Below are 22,867 nucleotides of genomic sequence, written 5' to 3'. Positions count from 1 at the left end.
GAAGGTGTTATATAAATACTAAATAATGGTTGCATTATTTTCTAGTGGCCATTCTAACCTTCAAGGCCATGGGCTTGATTCACAAAAGAGTGCTAACTGTTAGCACGGCCGTTTTCGCGTGAATTTTCGCCTTGCGCGCGATCGCGAATTTTCGCGCGGGACGATAACGCTTTCGTGCACAAACGCAAATTTTACCGCAAAATCGATAACGTTTTCGCGCGAAAATTCGCGTTTGCGCGCGAAAACGTTATCGATTTTGCGGTAAAATTTGCGATCGCGCGCAATGCGAAAACGGCCGTGCTAACAGTTAGCACTCTTTTGTGAATCAAGCCCCATGTGTATTCATTTTTCAAAAACATTTTTTCTGTCTGTGTGTTTAAACTGGTTAAAATAAATATGATGCCATTGGTGACATTGACACAGGCAATGATTTCCATTCCAAAAGGAGGACAAATTATATAACGGCCTCAATTCACTAAGCAGTTTAGACTAGTCTACAGATGGTTTTTTTAGTCTACTTATGGTTTGGTGTAATGTTTTAGACCTGTTTTTAGACATGGTCTAATGCTGGGAATACACGTTACGTTTTTCACGAATCGTTCCGATAGTTGCCTTTGATGATAAAATTCCGACATGTCTGATTCTCCGCTCGATTCTGTTCCGCTCGATTTCTCATAGAAATGAATGAAAAATAGATAAGAAAAATTAGTGGAAGATAAGAGAATCAAACAGAGAATCGAATGGCTAATAGATCGCGTGGAGACTCGAACGCAAGAAGCGTAACGTGTATTCCCAGCATAACATTCAGTAATTACACAATTCACAAAGGCAAACAAGGAGTAACCACGTCCACTTTTTCTGACAGAGACTAGACCAGCTGATTTCTGTTTGTAAAGTAATTCTGTGAGGTATTTTAGATGTGAGGATGGAACCTTTTGAATTCATTATGCAGGAGTTTAATTGTATCCAGAGGCAGGGCCGGTTTAAGCAACAATGGGGCCCCAGGGCAAAATAAACCTGGGCCCCCCCCCCCCCCAACAGATACCCCGGAGTAAAAATTGGCATTAAAGGACCTTTTTTGCAGCTGGTATAGTCAGGGATTGAAGCCCCAATCGGTCAGAGCTCCACATTTTGGCTACCCCAGCCTGCATGGGGACAAGGGGTTAAAAAGTTTCAGGAGGGGGGACCCCACATAATTTAAAAAAAAAAAAAATCCCACACTCTAAACATAAAAAAGAATTGGGAAAATAGGAAAAAAATACCAGGGATCTGCATACAGCCATATTGCGGCTGTATAGCGATCCCTGACCAAAGCGCTGCGGCTGCGTATGGAGCCCCTGGAAACCCCATCAGGAAATGTATTGTTCTTTCTTTTGATACATGTAAAATTACACTACCGTTAGGTTTGCTACTAAAAGTGACATTTACCGCATTTAAAAGTATACTTTTTTCCTTCGAAACTTTAAAATCGATTTTCTCAAAAACTATAAGGTCTTTTTGAAAAATTGTTTTTTCCTCTTATTCCCAATGATCTCCTTAACATATCCTGCAAATTTAGGGTTTCTAGAATTTAAGGTGGATTTGCTATTAATCATTAAAGTCGGCTGGTTTTAAATGTGTATTTTTTTTCCTTTGAAACTTTAAAATCGATTTTCTCAAAAACTATAAGGTCGATTTGAAAACATTTTTTTTCCTCTTGTAGCCACTGGGGGCCTCTCCAAGCTCTGGGGCCCTGGGGCAGCTGCCTCCTTTGCCTCTATGGTAGCGCCGGCCCTGTCCAGAGGAGAACTCTTCAGAAGAGAAGGATGTCATAGCTACTCGTTTGTGAATTGCATCATTTGATCATTTCCCCTGCTTTACCCACCTAATTACCAAATGGTTTAGACCAGGTCTAAAAACAGGTCTAAAACATTTGGTAATAGTGAATTCCCCTTTGATGCAACTGACCAAACCATCAGTAGACTAAAAACCATCAGTAGACTAGTCTAAATTGCTTAGTAAATTGAGGCCTATGTCTCTTCATTTTGCAATGCATCTCCCTTTGATCCTTGAAGTTATTTATAAAAGAAAATATTACAGATTACCCAGCAAGCTCATGGTGAACCAGATCTCCTAGGAGTGTGTAAGGGGCTCGAAATGACCAAAAAGCCCTCTTAATAAAATGATATGCAAAACAAAAGTTTGCCTACTTAAAATAGAAGGTATTTGCGATACTTGTGGTTGGAGTGAGCATATGATGTCTCCCACGATGCAGCACTGCTGAATATGCAAATCATTCTTTGTTGTCCCTGTAAGCTAGCCACACCTCCAGAACCACTGGAATGCAATGATGTGTCAGCTTGTTAGCTGTACAGAGCCACAATAATCCAACATACATACATTATTGATTGACTGATCCTCATCAGTGCATGGCATAGATTAATATGGCTCTATGGGATAGGACTTGAAACACGCAGAATTACAGATTTCCCAGCAAGGTCATGGTGAACCAGAACTCCTAGGATTGTGCAAAGGGTTGAAAGAGAACAAAAAGCCTCCTTACTAAAAATGCATGTGTAGGGTGATAAAAGGGAGGGAACACCCTGGATAAAAACACAAACACACAGAGACACCGGGAACACCGATGGTGCAGTAAGTCACTCATGACAAAAGGAAGTGTTGTAGAGTCAATAAAATGTACTGACAAAGGAAGGTTGCAACCAACCACTGTAGGCAGGTGGACATACACAAACCCGACTCCACTCCAGTGACCAGCCAGGCTGGATGCAGTCATTTTCTTGGTACAAAAACCAGCCACCTGGCAAAATAGAATACCCCTCCCGAAGGAGGGTTGGTAACAAGGGGGGAGAAAGAGGCTCCTAGGGTATGATAAAACTATGTTATAAGCAGCTACAATAAAAAAGTTTAAGGTGGCTTACCTCAATAATGACACATTCAAATAGTTTGTGGCATACTTTTAATGTGCACTTGGCAACGCAATTCGTGGGTCTCAGCCCACTTCCTCAGGCCGACAACAGTGCCAGAAGAAATTCAAGCAAGTGTTTGATGCACCATCATTGAGGTAAGCCACCTCAAACTATTTTCATTTTTGTTTCTTTTAAACATAGTTTTATTATACCCTGGGCGCCTCTTTCTCCCCCTTTTTCCTTACCAAAAATGAAATGCAAAACAGAAGTTTGTCTTTTTAAGAAGGCAATTTTCTGATTTGCATAAAAGAAACAGCAAGAAGATTTTGGCGGGTGTTTGTCTAGTTGTTATTTATTATTACTAAGTAAATCAATGAAAATTAATCTATCAGTGAATTCAGATCATTCAAATGTGCTTCGTTGTTGTGGGTAATGCCGAGATAAACCGGTTGTAAACATAAAAGTTTTTATTTAACTATATTTTATATAGTCATATAAAAAAGCTATAATAAAACATTGTGGATTTAAAATTGTAGAATTGTAATGTTCAGTTTTTTGAAATATGAAAAGTGAACTTACTGCTGAAAGGGATCACAGGTGGCCAGATCCTCACCACCGACAATTTTCAGCCTTCTCCAGAGACGGATTATTTCATCAGTGTTTGCTCATTGTAATTATTTTCTCACCCTTTACTCCTCCTGATTTACATTCTAAAATTTATCATAGGCGGTGGCACGTTTAACTCCCTAACGACCGCGTCATGCTGCGGGGCGTGAAGGTGTCGGCAGCCCCAGGACCGCCTAACGCCAATTGGTGTCAAGTCCTGGGGTGGGGATTTGCAGGAGATTGCGCGTGTCGATGCGCGCACATCTTCGCTTGAATGACGGAGCTCTGCTCTGTCATCAGCCTCCCAGTGTCTATTTACATAGTACAGTACTGTAATCTAAGGCAGCACTGTACTGGGGACAGCCGTGTGACACGGCTGTCCCCTCTGCAAGCACAAAAGCGATCCGCTGTCATAGGCTGGTTTCGAGACGGCTTGAACCTCAGATTTTGGGTTTTGACTTTCGCAAAAGTTCGAGTTCGCGCAAACCGGGCAAACTGCCATAAACTTCAATGGGCAGGTGAATTTTAAAACCTACAAAGACTGTTTTTGGCCACAAAAGTGATGGAAAAAATGTTTCAAGGGCCTAACACCTGGAAGGGGGCATGGCGGAGTGGGATACACGCCAAAGGTACCGGGGAAAATTACGGATTTGACGCACAGCAGGGTTATAATCCCTAAAGGGCAAAATCACATTGCATTCCTAAATTGAAGGCATAAAGTGCTTGAAAACATCTTGCGTTTGTAGACATGGATCAGCAGCTAGTGTAAGTAGTGTACTGCTTCATACTGACAGACAAAACTCACTGTGTAACGCACCGCAAACAGCTGTTTGTGTAGCGCATTCCGTGCTGGACTGGTGCACAACATGGCCAGAGTTTAGTGGTTTTCAAGCCCATATGGTCGGGCTGAGGAAGCTCAATGACAGAACAACAGTGACTGTCCAGCTGAGCGAATTTGGTCTGTCCACAATGAAGCAACAGCCTTATTATCTTGGGTGTGCCCCTGGCACAGTACAGCAAGGGCCAGCTGCGACAGACAGGGCTGTATCTATGCAGTGTCAGTGTCACACACACGCACACAAAAAAGAAAATAATAGAATATGAGCCCTCAAAAGGGCTTTTGTTTTGGGGTGCTTTCAGCACTAAAGAACAGCCTAGCTAACTGTCCCTGTCTCTCTGTGGGCTGTATGCAGTGTCACCCACAAAGAGAGCTATGGTATAGTAAGTTAAAATTACACAAATACAGTGTAAAGATATGCACTGGTATAATACAGTGTGCTGGCGGGTGGAGTACAAATGCCAGCTGGCAACTGTGGGCTGTATCTATGCAGTGTTACCCAAAAAGTGAGCTATGATATAGTAAATTAAATCACACCAATACAGTGGAAAGATATGCACTGGTAATACAGTGTGCTGGCCTGGCACAGTACAGCAAAGGCCAGCTGTGACAGACAGGGCTGTATCTATGCAGTGTCAGTGTCACACACACAAAAAGAAAACACATCAGAAGACTATTAGACCTCAAAAGAGCTTTTTTGGGGTGCTTTCACAGCAACAGATTTCAGCGAGGAGCAAGCTAACAAGAGCCTAACTAACCTTTTCCCTATCTCTAACAACATCTCTCCCTTCCTCTCACTACAGCAGCAGCAGCAGACTGAGAACATGGCCGACGCTGCTGCGTTTTTTGGGGGTGGGGGGAGTCCGTGGGTCAGTGCAGCCTGATTGGCTTTTGTACAGCAGAAGGGAATTCTGATTGGCTGCCATGTGTCTGCTGAGTGTGATGTAGAGGGTCAATGTTTAGCCTACTGACGAGGTATAGGTCCGGGTCAAACACGCTATGTGTTTGCTACCCGCCGCGGACGCAGACAGCTAAAATCCATGCCAACTACCCGCTGGGTGAACCATTTCCATCAACTAGCCATCGCTAAGGCTGATGCCTATGATAGGTTTATTTATTTTAACATAAATATTTATAAAAAAAATTAAACATCCTGGGAGCGATCATAGCCCACCAACAGAAAGCTGTTGGTGGGCAGAAAAGGGGGGAGGGGGGAATAACTTGTGTGCTGATTTGTATGGCCCTGCAGTTGCAGTGGCCTAATTGCTAAAAAAATAGCCTGGTCACGGGGGTAGGGGTGGGGGTGGGGGGGGGGGGGTGGGCCTACGGTCGCAATCTGAAATGTATCTGCCCGCCTCTGGGATAAGCCGATTATAATGGGGAGTCCTGTCAGGGCTAGAGGTCCATCACTCCTCTTTGACAATCCAAACTGCAAACAACATTCCCAGTCGGACTCGACCCTCCACGGATGTGTATCCAATCTTTATTGCATATTACTTCTCTTTGAGAAAGGGCCTCCGCCCGAAACGTCATGCATGCTGTTGTGATGCTCTTGTACCACTGCTACTAATATATTAATATGCAATAAAGATTGGATACACATCCGTGGAGGGTCGAGTCCGACTGGGAATGTTGTTTGCAGATGGGCCTACGGTCCTCAAGTGCCTAACACTGTCAGGTACAGCTTTGCTGAACATTTGTACACTCAGTGTTCCAAAGTTAATAGAGGAACTACTTGTAATGTTCTGCATAGCAAAACACATTACTGGGGGAGCCGGGCTACATACCACTATGCAGCAATATATAGATATAGGAAGTGTTTCCGAAGCTAAAACCAGAATACGTACAAGTGGATATCCTGAATGATTTACTTTGTTCTACTATATGTCACTACAGTGCCTTTTTAAAGGACAACTGAAGCGAGAGGGATATGGAGGATTCCATATGTATTTCCTTTTAAACAATACCAGTTGCCTAGCAGTGCTGCTGATCCTCTGCCTTTATTATTTTTAGCCGTAGACCCTGAACAAGCATGCAGCAGATCAGGTGTTTCTGACATTATTGTCAGATCTGACAAGATTACCTGCATGCTTGTTTCTGGTGCGAGTCAGACACTACTGCAGCCAAATAGATCAGCAGGGCTGCCAGGCAACTGGTATTGTTTAAAAGGATATGGATATGTCAGACGCCATATCCCTATCACTTCAGTTGTCCTTTAAGAGCGAACCACAGTAACTTCCTATACCTTACTAAAGTTATAAACCTCAAATCTTTCAAAGTAAGCATGTAAAACAATCCTAAATTTACAGTATTTTTCTTTTCACACCTGTCTAAAACTTCCCAGGGCCGGTTCTAATAACAAAGGTGCCCCTGGGCAAGATTAACCCCGGGGCCCCCCAATAGACACCCCCAATCAAAATAGGCAGGAGGGACCCTTTGTTGCAGCCAAATTTCCACCCAAGGACCCTGAGGCAGGGGATGACACCATCTGGCTCAGCCAAAAACTCTGCAGGAGCACCGGGGAACAACAGTTAAGTTGGGAGGAGACACCTTGAGGGCCCTTACAGGCTCTGGGGCCCTAGGGCAATTGCACCCTTTGCCTCTATGGTAGCGCCGGCCCTGAAACTTTCATATATATATTTATATTCAGCAGCGAGTGCATATTCTGCTGTTATGAGGAAGAATCTCTGTGTGTAGAAAGTGTAACTGTGTGTGTGTGATATAACCACTACTTGTGCCGCCTGATTCATAGCTGCCCGCTCAATCTTCTTCAGATGTCAGAAAACAGGAAGTGGCTGACTTTAAGGGTCTGTCTTCACTTTGCTACATCAAATAGCAGCCCGATCATTATTTTTGCCCCGTGCAAACATTCTGCTCAAAGCCAGACCTGGTAATAGCTGTAAATCCTCCACTAATGACATGTAAGAAATAATATATATAATAATAAAAGACATGCCAAGTCTCCGAAAACAGGCGTATGTGGAAGTGAAATACGCAATGCAAATACAGTCAGCAGGAAGTGGTTACGTTACATCTAATCCTACTGTAGTGAAGATCTGTTACTATGAGAGGCAGTTTGACATTCTGTTGATTGTTGTTTACATGTGATCACAGCGATTTCCTTCATCGCAGCCACACAATCTCACTCAAGGACAGGCAGCTGTAGAGAGGGTCGTAAGAACTTGGCAGCGGTAAGTGATTGGTGATGCCTTTTATCTCATGTTGTTGTTGTTTTTTTGTGGATAAAACTGTTGAATATTTGCTGAGCTTTAAACTAGTTGAGGGAAACTTAAAGTGAGAGTAATATGGATGCTGCCATCTTTATTCACACTCCCCTGGCTTTCATGGTGATCCTTTGGCTACAGTAGTTTCTGAGTCACCTGGAACAAACATACAGTCATCGGAGTCAAAGCATGTTATCTTATTCACTCCAGTCCTGTCCTATCAGTTTGGCATCAGTTTTATATCAGTTTTACCTGACTGGACCTGAAGTGTACTCCTTTTATGTGTGAATACACCCATAGAAAACAGACACAAAATAAGCCGGGCTGGACCAGAAATGTACACCTTTTATCTGTGAACGCAGCTACAGACACATATACAAAACTGATGGCGAATGTAAAAAAGTGACAAAGGCAGTACTGGACACCTTTTTATGTGTGAACCAAACCTCAATCAGGCATGCACGTTTTAAACTCTTGAGGGCCACATAATATGACAAGGAGGGCCTTGAGTTTGACACCTGTGCGTGCTGTAGAAGCTTCCCCCTATAGGTACAGATGTCCTGGCACCTTAGACTTCACCCTCCATGAACCTACAAACCCCTGCCGAACCGCACTGTAGGTGTGCTGGCTGGCCCAGGTGTCACTTCTCACTTAGTACCCTTGCCCATCATAGGTTGCTACAGGTGCCCCTTAGGATTAGGCAGCCAGAGGTACCCTCAATATTTAAGTAGCTAGAGCTGCCCCTGACTGAAGGGAGAACTGGTCAGTCTAATACCAAGAGCTGGGGGAGTAAGCACTCATTTTCATTCTCATCAGTGCGCTGCATGGGGGAGGGAAGGAGGCACTCAGGGAGGGGAGTGAGACGCCTATCTATCATCATGCGCCTGTAGGCACGTGCCTACAGTGCCTTATGGTAAATCCGTCCCTGTCCCCTGTCCTAGTCGCAGCCGGAGAATAGAATTGTGGCTGTGCGGCCCTCGCGGGAGCTTACTGTGCAGGCGCAGTACAAGAAAACTTCGTACTGTGCCTGCGCATGAAGCTCCCACTGACGCGCGCGGCCATGGCAACACAGCCGCAGTTCTATTCGTCTAGTTAGACGAATAATTAGCTTGATGCCGGAGGCGGGGACCAGAGCATCGAAGGAGGACGGCGCGGGACATTACGGCTGCAGGGGGCCGATAGAAGCCCCAGGTAAGTGTCAGTTTTAGCTTTTTTTTTAGGTACCAGAGAACCCCTTTAAGTCAATTGGATTCAGAGAGTGTACACAGCTAGGCAACTGGCACCCCCTCCCCCTTGCCCCCCCCCCCCCCCCCCTGAATACCTGAAGGGCTTGTTGCAACTGCATCACACCCCCTGCAATCTTAGATCAGAAGTCTCTAAAAACTTGGTTGGGACCCCCAGAGCCCATCTCAAAACCTTTGGAGACAGAGACTTCTGTCATGCTGCTCCTTCACGTTAGAACTCCGTGCCACACCCAATCAGGACAGCTCCATCCCTGGAAGCATATAAGTCCGAACTGAAAAGGCACCTCTTCAGTCTGGCATTTATGAACACCTGACTATTTCCTCTGTAACACAGTTCAGCCTGCAACGCTGTATTGATCTGAGACATTTCTATATGCTTTGGGTCCTATGGGAGAAAAGCACTTTACAAATGTTATTGTTATTGTATAATGATTCTGAATGTAAAGTGCAAAAATGTGGATATTCTTTACAAAGCAATCAGAGAAGGACATTATCATACATGCTTTGCATACAGGGCTTTGCAGCACGGTGGCGTAGTGGTTAGCTCTCTCGCCTTGCAGCGCTGGGTCCCCGGTTCGAATCCCAGCCAGGGCACTATCTGCAAAGAGTTTGTATGTTCTCTCCGGGTCTGTGTGGGTTTCCTCCGGGCATTCTGGTTTCCTCCCACATTCCAAAAACATACGGATAAGTTAATTGGCTCTCCCTAAAATTTGGCCCTAGACTACAGTAATTACACTACATAATATAGACATATGGCAATGGTAGGGATTAGAGTGTGAGCTCCTTTGAGGGACAGTTAGTGACAAGATATATCTATATACACTGTACAGCGCTGCATAATATGTCAGCGCTATATAAATACTAAATAATAATAATGAGTCTAATTGGGCAGAAAATGTGGTTAACCATGGCACCGCGGTTGTCCTGTGATCGACTTGCGGGTGACATTACATGATTGTTTGCAACTTTTTTTTCTGTGATGGACTCACAATATCGGGTGTAATGTGAATTGCAGGTCAATCGCGGAACAATCGGCACAGCGGCTGAATCATGTACTGTATGGGTAGCTTAACGAGGAACTTTAGTTAAAATTACATAATTAATAAAATTGCTTATTTATTATAATATTAATGTATAGCTTATTCAGCCAGTGTTAGCCCATTGTAAAATCTTTCATTTCCCTGATTTACATTTTGAGACATCTTTAGTTCTGCCAGGTGTTCTGTACAGAATGTTTGTTACTGAGAGTTCTATGAACAGAGGGAGATACTGCTCGCTTGGCAGTTGGAAAAAGCCGTTATTTCCCACAATGCAAAGAAATTCACAGACAGCAAACTGTCAGGACCATGGTCATGACATCACACCAAGGGAGGGGTTTCACCACACTATCAGCTATACAGACCACCCTGTTGATCGATTCAAGAAAAGGGGTATCAGCTATTGATTGGGATGAAGTTCAATCCGTAGTTAAAGTTCCTCTTTAAAATTGCCAGATTGATTTTCTACAAATGTGATCATTTTATTTGAAAGTGCTATTGAATGATTGCAAATGAAACATGTAGCCAGTGAATGTCCCTGTTTAATGCACCTATCCAGCAGCCTAGGATTGCCAGCCACTTGGTTGCTAGACAAGTAATGGAATGGTACAATCCATACAGCAGACTAGGATCAGCAGTTACCAGGCAGGTGACAGTCACACGGTCATCATATGGTTGAAAACTGCTGCATAACTGCAGGGTGACTGATGTTCACTCAGATAGTATTGAACTGGGTACGGTGTCATTCAATTTCCATTCTGCTGCTGTGTCCCCAGGTACTTGCAGCTGTCCATTAAGACCATACAGGGTCGTAAGCAAAACATTGAGTCTTCCCCCCCCCCCCCCCCCCCCCACACACACACACAGTTTATTGGTTAAGAAAAGGGTTGCTCAGGCAAGACAGAATTTCTCAGTGGAAAAGTTGAGTGTTGTACTCTGTTTAGCCATCAGTAAAAGCAATAGTTTTGAATCAGGATGATACCATGTACTGGCTAACTTAGAAGAAAGCTTTCGGCTATGAAGCCTTCATCAGACTGATTCCTGCATACTGACAATATGTAGAACACAGCTTATACACTGGACATTAAAAAAACATTAATAAATGTCATTGGATGCCTTAATTACAACATCAAGAGGGAAAGGGATGCTAGCTAATTTATGACAAAAAAGATAAGACTCAGGCCCATATGCCATTCACTTTTTCACCTGAGTTTTCTCCTGGGAGATAATTTTGCATCTTCGATTTAAAATAAATTTTCAGCACTTTTCAACTAAAAAAGTACCAAAAAGTAGGTGAAAAAGTACTTTCAAAATTATTTTGAGCATTTTCTTGCCTTCTGGGGGCTTAAAAGGCATTTTATTTGCAAGTTTAAAAGTATCACCTAGGAGAAAACTCAGGTGAAAAAAAGAATTGCATATTGCCCTTTGTGAATAAAATTACTTTTACACTCCCAGCAAGCAAGAAAATGCACAAAATAATGTTTACAGTACCTTTTCTACTACTTTTGGTACTTTCTTTCAGTTGTGAAATGCTGAGAAGTTATTTCAAATAGAAGATGAAAAACGATCACCTAGGAGAAAAACACAACTATTGTATAAGATCAAGAAAAACGGTATTTATTCTTACGCCAAAAACAGTTTGCATTGCGTTTCACGGGTCTCGAGCCCGCTTCCTCAGGCAAAAATACACAAGGAGCAAGGATACACAAGGACCTTGTGTATTTTTGCCTGAGGAAGCGGGCTTGAGACCCGTGACACGTGTTGCAAACTATTTTTGGAGTTAGAATAAATACAATTTTTCTTGATCTTATACAATAGTTGTGTTTTTCCTTGGGGAGGTAAGTCCACCCTTGCCCCTCATTTTATAACTTTTTAACTTGATTTTTACTCTGCTGGCGCCTCTGTATCTTATTGTCCAAGTGATAATTATCCACCTGGTGGATGGGTGTAACTACCCTTCTTTCTTGTACTATCGAGAACTTCTTAGCCTGAGTGGGGACAGGCCTAATCTCCTCTCTTGCTTTTTTGAGTGGTTGCCTGGTCTTGGCAACCCATACTTGTATTATTCACTACATACCATATTTACATTGTATTATCAATAATACACGATTGGGGACTTTCGATTGTCTATCTTCTTGTTTTACATATCTACCTAGGAGAAAACTTGGAAGAAAAAGTGAATTGCGTATGGGACTCAGGGTGATGAGTAGACACAGTGGCCCATATGCAATTCAGTTTTTCTCTTGTGATTTCTCCTAGGTGACCATTTTAGATCTTCTCTTTAAAATAACTGTTCAGCATTTCGCAACTGAAAAACTACCAAAAAGAAGTAGAAAAAGTATTATCAAATTTTTTTTATGTATTTTCTTGCTTGCTGTGGGTTTAAAATACATTGTTATTTATACGATGCGAAAATATCTACTAGGAGAAAACTTTGGAGAAAAAGTGAATTGCGTATGGGCCTGCAACTTATTCAAACGAAACTTGGTCGTACTATATACAAACAGGCAATGGAAGACCACAATTTAATATGCTGCCGTCACTTCAGATGAGCAGAATCGCTGATCTGAGGTGAAGTAGCACCACTTTTTATGAATGAGCACTGCTATTGGGCTTGGCAAATTGGCAGTAGTCAGTCACTCAAGCAATCGGGCTCTCTGACTGGCTTTGGGAACACGTGTTCTCATTCACCAACCAGTGGGCAGTGGGTGGCATCGAGAACGCGTGTGATCGCGCATGCACGAGCAGAGGGGGATTGTGGAATACATACTTCTACAACCCTATAGCTGAGATGAAGTCTCAAGGGGCTTAGATACAGTATACTGTCCCTTATCCAGGAAGTACTTTAGAGACAAAAACAAAAGACCGAGAGCCCAAATGGTGTAGTATGTCAAGGAGGAAAAAAAAAGCAAAATAAATCAAGGTGCATTTATACTCACAAACATGGGTTGCCCCTAGGCAACCACTCCATATGCAGGTGGGGAGAATTCGAACCTGACCCCACTCAGGTATAAGATGTCGCTCTCTGTAGAAGAAGTAAGGAAAAATCCTTGCCACCCCAGGTGGACCGTATTGTATTTAGGATGCAAATCAGAGGCGCCAAAAAGAGTAAAATAATTATAGGTTAAAAAACACTTGGGGGGAGCTATACTCACCACCCGTTTCACAGACCAAGAACCAATGAAGACCACAATATTTGGTCAAAACATTCACAGTTTATTAGTACTCCCAGATGCTACGCGTTTCACGGGACTAACCCGCTTCCTCAGGCAAAACAGGAGTACAAGCAGTTGGGGGTCTGGAGCCAGTATGAGCGCCTCGGTCTTATCCAGGAAGTGGTTAATGGCCAATAATTGTAACTGCTGGTCGATATATGAGGTGCCACTTATGATGGCTTGTTGATGGAGTCACGCATAACTGCTGGCTGATACTGGGAGCTACCTATGCCTGCCGGCTGGCCAATAGTGGAGTCCACCCTAACTGTTAAACAGACTTAGAGGCCACTTGCAGCTCTGGCTAAGGTGAGGGTAACTCTCAAAGTGATTAAAATTGAGGAGCTTTGGCAAGGACTGCCCCACTACCACCTGACAATTGCTCTTGCATGGGATCCTCTCTAACATGCGGGGCCTGAGATTGCGATCTTTCTAGCTTCACCTTCCCTAAACTGTTGTTCAGTCACTAAGAGGGCCGGGAAGTTGTGTTCTTGGGAGTGCCTGTTTAGCAGAGAGGAAGCCACAGGAGCAATGCTAGATTAGTAACAGTTTGTCCCTATTAGCATATGAAGTAAGACTCCAAATAACCAGGGCTGGGGACTCGGTACGGTATATGAAACTACCGACTCCAGGTATCCAAAACTGCCCCAACTCCTCAACTCTGACTCGATTCCACAACCCGGCTAACAACCCCTTATAAAGGAAAGATAGTGACCCAGGGGGGGAGATGCCTAGTGACCCAGGGGGGAGATGCCTAGAGGGGTAATGGGGCGAATTTATTAAGCCCAGTCCTGTGGAACAAAACCCAGAGCAAAAGTTATGCAGTTAACTAGAGCAACCAACCAGAATCCCTGTTGTTTTTTTAGAAGCTGAAACCTGATTGGCTCCGTATGGGAACTGCATGAATTTTGCTCCAGTTTTCTTTACATAATTTTTGATAAATCTGCCCCTCCATCCCTAGAAATTCCTGCCCTGGCTTCTTTGTTTGTGTCTGTTATTGATTAAGGATTTACAGGTACCCCCTGCTGCTGTTTGTTTGAGTTCCCCTTTAATGTTGCAGAAAAAGAGGAAGTTCATCCCAATCAGTAGCTGACACCCTCTTAAAGAGGAACTCCAGTGAAAATAATGTAGTAGAAAAAGTGCTTCATTTTTTACCATAATTATGTATAAATGATTTAGTCAGTGTTTGCTCATTGTAAAATCTTTCCTCTCCCTAATTTACATTCTGACATTTATTACATGGTGACATTTTTACTGTGAGCAGGTTATGTAGCTGCTCCTAGCTGTTTTGGCTGTTAGAGACAGTTGTAAACAGCTAATTCCTGTCTGTGAACATTGTTACATTGTGGCAGTTTGCCCAGAGTACCGCGGTACTCAGAGCTTCTTGTGGGAGGGGTTTCAGCACAAAATCAGTCATACAGCGCCCCCTGATGGTCTGTTTGTGAAAAGCATTATATTTTTCATGTAAAAGGGGGTATCAGCTACTGATTGGGATAAAGTTCAATTCTAGGTTGGAGTTTCTCTTTAAGAAATCTTAACCTTTTTTTAATTTAAATGTTTATCAGGATATTAACAATATTACAAAGATGACAGTCAAGTAATGAGTTATTAACTGATAAGAAAAATATATCATACACATTATACCAGAGGTATAGATGGAAGTATTAGTTCCTGAATACTGGTTGACATATTGCAGTATAATACAGTTGCATTAGAACTAGCCTCAGCAAGCATATCCCTAGGTTGTATAAGATAGGAGTAAGGGGAAATTTAGGTTTGTTAATTAAAGTCTGAGGGGGGCTGTACTGTTGATAGACATGTGACGTAACCTCCGTCAGCTTAAAAGGTTTTTTTTTTTTTTTTTTTTTTTTTTTGGGGGGGGGGGGGGTTCCCGGGTGGGACATAGACTCCAGCGAGGCACTAGGTGATGGGGGGGTTCCTAAAATGGGTGTTCAAAGGTTGTAAAAGCTGGAGTGTAGGGTTGAAAGCACTGCTACAGGGGCAAAGCCAACTACCTGTTGAGTGCTTGTGCCAGTTAGGTAACCTTAGAAACACCTTAGATGGAGGTTTTTAACATGGATATAGGTGTTCATACACTAGTGAGCTATAGGGAGGTATTTAGAAATATTTATTAACCCAGAGGTATGTTGCCATGGAACATAATAGGTAACAGATGAATCTAAACTAATCAAAAGGGTACTATTAGTAAACCCCTCAAGGTGAGCTAATAAGGAACAGGAACAATAGTAGTAACAATAAAGAACAAAAATAATAATAATAAAAAATAAATTAAAAAATGAGACTGAAAGTAGAACTGTAGCAAAGAGTGTACAGACAAAATATTAATGAATCAAATAGTCATCCTGGTTAAAGTGACTTACATCTTAACCTGTTTTTTAATAGATCATCAGGGTGGTCTGTGTGGCTTATATAGTGGTAAAATGCCTCCCACAGTGTGATGTCATGACCATGGTCTGGACAGTTTCCTGTCTGTGAACCTCATTGTATTGTGGGAAATAACAGCTTTTTTTCCAACTAAGAAAGCAATACCTCCCTCTGTACATAAAACTCTCAGTAACGAACATTCCGTACAGATCACATGGCATAACTAAAGATGTCACCACCACCAGTGATACATTTCAGAATGTAAATAAGTGAGAGGAAAGACTTTACAATGGACGGATACTGACAAAACAATCTATACATTAATATTGTAAAAAAATAAGCAATTGTGTTCATTATATTATTTTCACTGCAGTTCCACTTTAAGTACAAATCATGCAAACTAAGGTCCAACTCCAGCCAGGCCCATTACTTTTTCTTTATGTTTGTATAGAGTGTGAAAAAGATTGAATCTCTACGGGTTTGTTACTATGGGATGTTTATGCCTCCACTGGGTAGAAGTGGGTGTCAGAAGGTAGTGAGTGACAGCTGTAAAAACGTGATGGAATTTCTGCATCCTCCAAACACTACCACAAATTTTTTCTTCAGTTCTTTCTTTGTTGGTGAGATTTAACCACTTCCTATGTGGCTAGCATAGGGATGAGCAGGCACATTTTCACAGTGGCAAAATTGACCCGTTTTTACTTACCAAACTTTTTAGCGACATTGTTGTGTATTTCGCTTAAAAGTCAATAGGAATCATAATAAAATAAAAAAAAGCCAGATACTTACCTAAGGAGAGATATGTATTGTACTGTCCGCGTTCTGATTTCAGTGAATTTTATATCTATATATATAAAATCGGATGTATGTGTGTGTGTGTGTGTGTATGTGTGTATGTGCCGCGATCACTCGAAAACCGTTCGACCGATTTGAACGAAACTTGGTATGCAGATTCCTTACTACCTGGGATGATATGTTCTGGGGGTCTCGCGGCCGCCCTGCACACGTGGGCGGAGCTACAAACAGCAAATCAGATTCCATCCATTCAAGTCAATGGAAAAAATTTAAAAGGCTGCCATTCTCACAGTAATCAAGCCAGAGTCCCCACACTTGGCACAGTTGGTCACTTGGTGACCGAGGTTACAAATCCAGGAAAAGTGGGCGGAGCATAAAACAGCCAATTAAATTTCAGCCATTCATTTTAAATGGGAAAATGTAAACTGCAGCCATTCTTACACTGTTAATCGCAGGGCTCTCAAACTTTGCACAGTTGGTCACTGAGTGAATGAAATTAAGATTCAAGAGAGTGGGTGGAGCCTACAACGGCCAATCAAAATGCACCTATTGATTTTCAAGGGGAATATTGAAACTGCTGCCATTCTTACACTGTTAATGGCAGAGGCTTCAAACTTGCTACAGTCGGTCATTGGGTGACTGGGGTTCAAATTCACTAAAGGGGCGGGCCACGAACAGCCAATCAGATTTCCTTGGTGGATAAACTGCTTCCATTCACACATTTTTGATGCCAGGAACCTGAAAGCTCACAAACTTGGTCATTGAGTGACTGTGTGTGTCAAGGTTACAAAAAGTGGGTGGAGCCAAAAACAAATTTCACTGGTCAAATATAAACTGCAGCCATTCTTACACCGTTAATGGCAGGGTTCTCAAACTTTGCACAGTTGGTCACTGGGTGAATGAGATTAAGATTTTGGAAGGTGGGTGGAGCCTACAACAGCCAATAAAAATTCACCTTTTGATTTTCAAAAGGAACATTTAAGCTGCTACCATTCTTATACTGTTAATAGCAGATGTCTCAAACCTGGTACAATTGGTCACTGGGTGACTGGGGTTCAAATTCAGAAAGGGGGCGGAGCCACAAAAAAACAGATTTGTTTATTTTTCAATGGGAAAATACAAAGTATTGATACCAAGGACCCCAAAGCTGATAAACTTGATAATTGAGTGGCTGTATGTCAAGGTTAGAAAAAGTGGGCGGTGCCAACAACTAAATTTGTAACATGGCAGGGTTCCCAAACTTTACACAATTGGCCACTGGGTGACTGGGATGAATATTCAGAAATGTGGGTGGAGCCTACAACAGCTAATCAAAATTTACCTATTGATTTTCAAGGGGAATATTCACATTGCTACCATTCTTACACTGTTAATGGCAGAGGCCTTAAACTTGATACAGTCAGTCATTGGGTGACTGGGGTCCAAATTCACTAAAGGGGGTGGAGCAACAAACAGCCAATCAGATTTGTTAGATTGATTTTAGCCATCCTGTTATTGGCAGGGTTCTCAGACTGAGTGGGTAGGTGACACAGTTGGTCACTGGATGACTGGGACTAATATTTAGGAAAGTGGGTGGAGCCTACAGCAGCCAATCAAAATTCACCTTTTGATTTTCATGAGGAATATTTACATTGCTGCCATTCTTACACTCTTAATGGCAGAGGCCTAAAATCTGCTACAGTCAGTCACTGGGAGACTGGGGTTTAAATTCTGAAGGGAGCGGGCCAAAAACAGCCATACAGATTTGTTTAATTTCAATGGTAAAATGCAACTTATTGATGCCAAGGACCCCCAAAGCTCATAAAATTGGTCATTGAGTGACTATATCAAGATTACACATAGTGGGCAGAGTATCCCCTGATGACGGCGAGAGGCCGAAACTAGTCGGGACGAGAGCGGGCCATGCATCTGTGATCGCATTGTTGCTGAGTACCACAGGGTGGGAAGCGATTTAGCCGCGGAGGGTCCTAACTGGTGTAGGACCCTCATGATGTGAGTGTTTACTGCAAAATATCTTTTATCACTTCCAATAAAGTTTTTGTCTGATGAATATCCACTGAGAGTACTTTCTCCTTTTCTGATTTTTTGGGCTGCTGGGAGCACACAATACAGCACCCAAAACACAGGAGGGGTCTCTGGAGGTGGATTGAAGTTCTTATGGTGACAACGTAATCCCTGGCGCTGTGATTGAACGTGTTAGAGCCAAAAACAACTAACTTTTTTTTCATGGGAAAATGTAAGCTGCAGCTATTCTTACACTGTTATTGGCAGGGTTCTCAAACTTTGCACAGTTGGTCACTGGGTGACTAGGATTAATATTCGGAAAAGTAGGTGGAGCCTACAAGAATAAATCAAAATTCACCTATTGATTTTCAAGGGGAATATTGAAACTGTAGTCATTCCTACACTGGTAATGGCAGAGGCCTCAAACCTGCTACAGTCGGTCGTTAAGTGTCTGGGGTTCAAATTCAGTAAAGGGGTGGAGCCACAAACAGACAGATTTCTTTCCTGGATAAACTGCTTCCAGTCACACAATTTTGATGCCAGGTACCCAAAAGCTCACAAACTTGGTCATTGAGTGACTGTGTGTCAAGGTTACAAAAACTGGGTGGAGTCAAAAACAGATTTTTCTGGGAAATTGTAAACTGCAGCCTTTCTTCACTGTTAATGGCAGGGTTCTCAAACTTTGCACAGCTGGTTACTGGGTGACAGGGATTAATATTCAGAAAAGCGGGTGCCAATAAAAAATCACATGTCGCTTTTCAAGGAGAATATTACAATTGCTGCCATTCTTGCACTGATAATGGCACAAGCCTCAAACCTGGTACAGTTGGTAATTGGGTCACTGGGGTTCAAATTCAGAAAAGGAGACAGAGCCACAAACAGAGAATCAGATTTGTTTCATTTCATGGGAAAATACAAATTATTAATGCCAAGGACCCGAAAGCTCACAAACTTGGTCATTGAGTGACTGTGTGTCCAGGTTACAAACAGTGGGCGGAGCCAAAAACAAATTTCACTGGGAGAATGCAAACTGCAGCCATTCTTACACTGTTAATGGCAGGGTTCTTAAACTTTGCACAGTTGGTCACTGGGTGACTGGGATTAATAGTCAGAAAAGTGGGTGGAGCCTACAAAAGTGAATCAAGTTTCACCTGTTGCTTTTCAAGGGGAATATTTAATTGCTGCCATTCTTGCACTGTTAATGGCACAAGCCTCAAACCTGGTACAGTTGGTAATTGGGTCACTGGGGTTCAAATTCAGAAAAGGAGACAGAGCTACAAACAGAGAATCAGATTTGGTTCATTTCATGGGAAAATACAAATTATTGATGCCAAGGACCCGAAAGCTCACATACTTGGTCATTGAGTGACTGTGTGTCCAGGTTACAAACAGTGGGCGGAGCCAAAAACAAATTTCACTGGGAAAATGCAAACTGCAGCCATTCTCACACTGTTTATGGCTGTTTATTCCCAAACTTTGCCCAGATTAATATTCAGGGAAGTGAGTGGAGCCTATAATAGCCAATCAAAATTCACCTGTTGATTTTCAAGTGGAATATTTAAATTGCTGCCATTTTTACACTGTTAATAGCAGAGGCCTCAAACCTGCTACAGTTGGTCATTGGGTGACTGGGGTTCAAATGCTGGAGAGAGGGTGAAGCCACAAACAGCCAATCTGATTTGTTAAATTTCTATTGGAATATACAAATTATTGATGCCAAGGACCCCAATGCTCACAAAATACATACCCGGGTAACGCCGGGTCATCAGTAGGTGGAGACAAATACAAATGTCACTGGGAAAATGTAAACTGCAGCCATTCTTACACTGTTAATGGCAGGGTTCTTAAACTTTGCACAGTTGGTCACTGGGTGACTGGGATTAATAGTCAGAAAAGTGGGTGGAGCCTACAAAAGTGAATCAAGTTTCACCTATTGCTTTTCAAGGGGAATATTTAATTGCTGCCATTCTTGCACTGTTAATGGCACAGGCCTCAAACCTGGTACAGTTGGTTATTGGTTGACTGGGGTTCAAATTCAGAAAAGGGGGTGGAGCTACAAACAGCCAATCAGATTTTTTTCATTTCAATGCAAATTATTGATGCCAAAGACCGCAAAGCTCACAAACTTGGTCATTGAGTAATTGTGTGTTAGTCCGGTTACACATGCACGCGTTGTGGCGTGTCATCGGGAATCTGCGGTGCGACGCTGAGTAGCGGCGGTAGTAGTTAATTAACCCGAAGGGGAAACGCCGATTCCCGACGATAAAATGCGCCCGGGTGCGTCGTACCGCAACGCATCGAAACGCAGTGTTGGTTGTGAAAGGTAAAATGAAAGTCTATGGACTTTCCTTTTACCTAGGTTAACACAAAGTATAGACTTAGCGTTAAAACGTTGAAAAAGGGCTCTGGTGTGAAAGAGCCCTTAGGGTTAGAAAAAGTATGCGGAGCCAACACCAGCCAAATACATACCCGGGCAACGCCGGGCAATCAGCTAGTAATAAATAAAGAGAAACCTGTTCCAGGCATTTTCCATCTTTACTGCTTCTGACTTAAGCCAATCCTGGTGTAATTTCCTCCCTTACTTATTTTTCTCTGCCTGAAATAGTGTGTGCATTGCCAGCCCTCCTCCCCATTGAGCTCTGTACTAAAAGCTGCTCTATTATATCTAGCTTGCCTTGTAAACACATGTGAGCACAGCATAGATCAGATTTCAGCAGCTTTAGCAGAAAGGAGAGGTGTACTTCCCTTCTCAGCCTCCTGTCACACTGAACTGCCCTCAGTCAATAAGTGAGGAGCAGGCATGTGGGAGGGGAGATAACAAGCTTCCCTCTCCTTGGCAATGTACCAGAATAGAGCCAGGATCACTGAGATAAGATTCATCACAACAGACATATTTATCATTACATTGGAATGCTTGCAAAACAGATTGCATGTTGACTACATAATAAACACAAAGCAGTTTGTAAATGTAATTTGATTTTATGGCTGACCGCTTTAATAAGTAAAAAGTAAATATATAAATAACACTGTCGATTTTCTGTAAACAGATAACTCTTCTCTTTGGCAGATCTTCTGGCTTGTATTGGAAATTTACAGACGTCATACTGGAGCCTCCGTGTCCCTCGGGGTCCCCACTGCAGCTTCTGGGCCAGTGGGAGGAACATGAAGACGTCTCAGGCAGGAAGTTCTATGTTCACAGCGTCAGTAAGGAGAGATCCTGGAAACCCCCCAGATTCGTCCCACTAAGGAATGACGCCAAGGTAGGCTCAGGTCAAATAGGTCGCAGCCTGAGGGGGAGGGGGGGCTGCACAAGGATGAGGGAAAATATAAAACTAAATCCTATCTTCAATCTAGAAATTCTTCTTCTTATCTTAGATACAGTTATAAATCTTAACAGCAGGGGTGTTTCTAGGTTCCTGGGAGATCCGGGGCACCCCTGGGCACCAAGAGGAAAAGATTGTGCGGCGCGCTACGGCAACAAAATGGGCATGGTCATAGGCGGGACCAAATGTACATGAACATAGCAGTGGTGTAACTTAAATATATTTGATAGGCAGTATATCACATAAATAAGCCCCTCCCCTGGCTTCTGTCTGTCTTGTTTTCGGCTGGCTGGCCTATGTGCTGTACTCGACTGGTGGCTATGCTGGGCTTGCTGGTGGTGATGCTGTGCTGGCCTGGCTTTGATGGGTGCTGGGCCTGGGGCTTTGCTGGGGGCTTTGCTGGGCTTGACAATTTGCTGCGGGCTTCACTGGGGTGAGGGCATTTTTGGACGCTGGGCTGCGGGCTTTACTAGGATTTGCTGAGCTGGGAGTTTTGCTTGGCTGTACGCTTTGCTGGGCTGGGGCCCGGAGGCTTTTCTGGGAGCATTGCTTTGCTGGTCTGGGGCCCCGGGGCTTTGCTTTGCTGGTCTGGGGGCTTTGCTTTGCTGGGCTAGGGCCCTGGGGCTTTGCTTTTCTGGGCTGAGGCCCAGGGGCTTTGCTTTGCTGGGACCGGGGGCTTTGTGTTGCTGGGACTTTGCTAGGCTGGGGCCCAGGGGCTTTACCTTTGCTGGGGGCTTTGCTTTGCTGGGCCTGGGGGCTTTGCTTCAGTATAGGTAGCTAGGAATAGATGCCTTCAGGATAGGTACCTTGGTATAGATGCCTTCAGTATAGATAGATAGGTATAGGGGTCTTCAGTATAGGTAGGTAGGTAGGTATAGGGGCCTTCAGTATAGGTAGGTAGGAATAAGGGCCTTTAGTTCATTATAAGTGGCTAAGTATAAGTAGGTTCATTATAGGTAGAAGGTATAGGAGCCTTCAGTATAGGTAGATAGGTTGGTATGGGGCCTTCAGTATAGGTAGGTATGGAGCCTTCAGTATAGGCAGGTAGGTATGGGGTCCTCAGTATTGGTAGGTAGGTATGGGGCCTTCAGTATAGGTAAGTAGGTATGGGGTCCTCAGTATAGGTAGGTATGGGGTCCTCAGTATAGGTAGGTAGGTAGGTAATGGGGCTTTCAGTATATGTAGGTAGGTATGGGGCTTTCAGTATAGGTAGTTATGGGGCTTTCAGTATAGGTAGGTAGGTATAGGGGCTTTCAGTATAGGTATCTAGATATAGGGGCTTTCAGTATAGGT

The 22,867-nt window shown here is 43.2% G+C and overlaps 1 protein-coding gene across 2 annotated transcripts in view; it reads left to right on the top strand.

Moving 5' to 3' along the window:
• Nucleotides 1-7,461: 7,461 nt before the first annotated feature.
• ARHGAP15 (Rho GTPase activating protein 15) overlaps nucleotides 7,462-22,867 on the top strand; it is an 862,741-nt gene continuing 847,335 nt past the window's right edge. The window contains exons 1-2 of one of the 2 annotated variants that reach the window (XM_068245872.1): nucleotides 7,462-7,541; nucleotides 21,319-21,511. The gene's annotated coding sequence lies outside the window, so the exon portion shown is untranslated. Of the gene's footprint in view, nucleotides 7,542-21,318; nucleotides 21,512-22,867 lie in introns of those variants that run through there. The other variant, XM_068245871.1, reaches the window with a different exon arrangement.

Source organism: Hyperolius riggenbachi, chromosome 7, assembly GCF_040937935.1.
Source record: "Hyperolius riggenbachi isolate aHypRig1 chromosome 7, aHypRig1.pri, whole genome shotgun sequence".
NCBI lineage: Eukaryota > Metazoa > Chordata > Amphibia > Anura > Hyperoliidae > Hyperolius > Hyperolius riggenbachi.
This window is presented reverse-complemented; position numbering and strand designations above follow the sequence as displayed.